At 37.7% G+C, this 3,149-nt stretch overlaps 1 non-coding gene across 1 annotated transcript; it reads left to right on the top strand.

The window, feature by feature from the left end:
* The first annotated feature begins 1,579 nt into the window (after positions 1–1,579).
* LOC123391084 lies at positions 1,580–1,685 on the top strand. Its single transcript, XR_006605710.1, has one exon. It is a non-coding gene; the product is annotated as a U6 spliceosomal RNA (small nuclear RNA).
* The last annotated feature ends 1,464 nt before the right edge of the window (positions 1,686–3,149 follow it).

Genomic DNA, 3,149 nt, shown 5'->3' on the forward strand with positions numbered 1-3,149 from the left:
TTTCAGAGAAAACCTCACCCTCACTTGTCATCTAAGAGTAGAATTATGAGAGACTCTCATTTAAGGAACCCAGAAAAGCCATGACCAGATATCAAAAAATTGTGATTTTATTAATGTTGTCGCCTTAAGTCACTAAATTTTGGGATACTTTGTTACACAGCAATAGAAAACTAACATACCTTTCCTACCTACAATGTTTGGACATGCCTACCCACTCTTTAATGTGCTGTTTAAACAATGCTGAAGAGGGCCTGGGTGTCTCATTCAGTTAAGTGTTTGACTCTTGATTTGGGTTCAGGTCATGATCTCAGGGTGTGAAACAAAGCAATGCATGGGGCTCCACACTAGGCATAGAGCCTGCTTTAGATTCTTTCCCTTCCTCTCCATCTATCCATCCCAATCTCCTGTTCACATGCATACTCTCTCTTTTTTCTTAAAAAAAAAAAAAAAATAACAGAAAACAAAGAGGCAACCCATGGAATGGGAGAAGATATTTGCAAATGACAGTACAGACAAAAGGTTGATATCCAGGATCTATAATGAACTCCTCAAACTCAACACACACAAAACAGACAATCATATCAAAAAATGGGCAGAAGATATGGACAGACACTTCTCCAATGAAGACATACAAATGGCTATCAGACACATGAAAAAATGTTCATCACCACTAGCCATCAGGGAGATTCAAATTAAAACTACATTGAGATATCACCTTACACTGTTAGAATGTCCAAAATTAGCAAGACAGGAAACAACATGTGTTGGAGAGGATGTGGAGAAAGGGGAACCCTCTTCCACTGTTGGTGGGAATGCAAGTTGGTGCAGCCTCTTTGGAGAACAGTGTGGAGATTCCTTAAGAAATTAAAAATAGAACTTCCCTATGACCCTGCCATTGCACTCCTGGGTATTTACCCCAAAGATACAGATGTAGTGAAAAGAAGGGCCATCTGTACCCCAATGTTTATAGCAGCAATGGCCACCGTTGCCAAACTGTGGAAAGAACCAAGATGCCCCTCAACGGACGAATGGATAAGGAAGATGTGGTCCATATACACTATGGAGTTTTATGTCTCCATCAGAAAGGACGAATACCCAACTTTTGTAGCAACATGGACGGGACTGGAAGAGATTATGCTGAGTGAAATAAGTCAAGTAGAGAGAGTCAATTATCATATGGTCTCACTTATTTGTGGAGCATAACAAATAACATGGAGGGCATGGGGAGATGGAGAGGAGAAGGGAGTTGGGGGAAATTGGAAGGGGAGGTGAACCATGAGAGACTATGGACTCTGAAAAACAATCTGAGGGTTTTGAAGGGGCGGGTGGTGGGAGGTCAGGGTACCAGGTAGTGGGTAATATAGAGGGCACGGATTGCACTGGGTGTGGTGCAAAAATAATGAATACTGTTATGCTGAAAATAAAAAATAAATTTAAAAAATAGAAAAAAACCCCAACATATGAAACACACACACACACACACACACACACACACACACACACAGCCTTGGGCATATCTTCTTCATCTTCAGAAGTGAATTTCCAGAAGTGGAGCTGAGTTTAAAGGTATGAGCAGTACTCATTTTACTAGTGAATCTAATAAAAACCTGGAGTGATTCAGAGAAGACTAACATGGCCTCTGCATAAGGATGACATGGAAATTCATACAGTGTTTTACAGTTTTTTTTTTTTTTTTTACACAAAGCCTCAAAAGCAATTCAGTAGAGGAAGAAAAGTATTTTCAACAAATGTTGCAGGAGTAATGGCACATCCATAAGTAAGAAAATGACCTCAGCCTCAGCCTCACATCTCATATAAAAATTAACTCAAAGTGGATTATGGAATTCACTTAAAAACATGAAATTACAAAACCTTTGGGAGATATAGAAAGAAAACTGTCTTGGTCTAATCAAAGAGTTCTTAGACTTAACACTGAAAGCACAGTGTAGAAAAGAAAAAAAAAGGATCAATTAAACCTCATCAAAGCTAAAAATTTATCTTTTGTGAAAGTCTAGGTGAAGAAGATGAAAACAAGCAACATACTGGGAGGAGATATTTACAAACCACATGTCCCACAAAGGAATAGTATCTAGAATATATAAAGAACACTGAAAACTCAGTAGCAAAAAAAAAAAAAAAATCAAATTAGAAAGTGGGCAAAAGGCACAAACAGACTTTTCAGTGAAGATGATATGCAGATGGCAAACACACACATGAAAGATGTTCAGCATTATGAGCCATCAGGGAAATGCAAATTAAAACCATAATGAGATATCACTACATATGGATCAGAATGGAGAAAATAAAAAACAGTGACATTACCAAATGCTGGCAAGCATGCAGAGGCACTCGATTACTAATACATTGTTGGTGGGAATATAAGATGATATACCCACTTTTGAAAACAGTTTGGCAGTTTCTTATAAAACTAAACATGAAATTATCATATGAATCAAAAACTTTACACTTGGTCATTTATCCCAGAGAAATAAAAACCGTATTCACAAAAGCACCTGTAGGTCAATACTCATAGTGTCTTTATTCACAATAACCCCAAACTAGAAAGAGCTCTGATGTCCATCAGCGAGTGAATGGTTAAACTGTGGTACATATATGCATGGGATATTACTCAGCAATGCAAATAAAAGAACTGTTCATACATACAATGACTTAGGTGTGTCTCCAGGGAATTATTCTGAGAGAAAAAAATCCAATCTGCAAATGTCATATACCATGTGATTCTCTGATAGAACATTGCAGAGGTGACAATATTTTATAAATGGAGAATGTAGTAGTTTTGAGGGGTTTAGGATATGGGAAGAAGGGAGTGGGAGGAAAAAGAATCAGATTGTAAAAGGGCAAAATGAGGGATTCTGGTGTTGATGGAATGGTTTTGTATCTAGACTGTGGGGATAGATGTATAAACCTACCCATGTGATTAAATGGTATAGTACTAAATACACTCCAGATAAAACTGGAAGTATCTGAATGGCATTAGTTGATTGTATCAGTGTCAATATCTTGGTTGTGATACCAGTTTGCACGATGTTACTGCTGGTGGAAACTAGGAAAAAGATACATGGATCTCTCTCTATTACTCTCAATTGAATGTGAATCTACAGTGACCTCTTTAAAATGGGATGAACATT

This window comes from Mustela putorius, unplaced genomic scaffold (assembly GCF_011764305.1).
Source record: "Mustela putorius furo isolate JIRA1106 unplaced genomic scaffold, ASM1176430v1.1 tig00000174_pilon_pilon_pilon, whole genome shotgun sequence".
Lineage (NCBI taxonomy): Eukaryota > Metazoa > Chordata > Mammalia > Carnivora > Mustelidae > Mustela > Mustela putorius.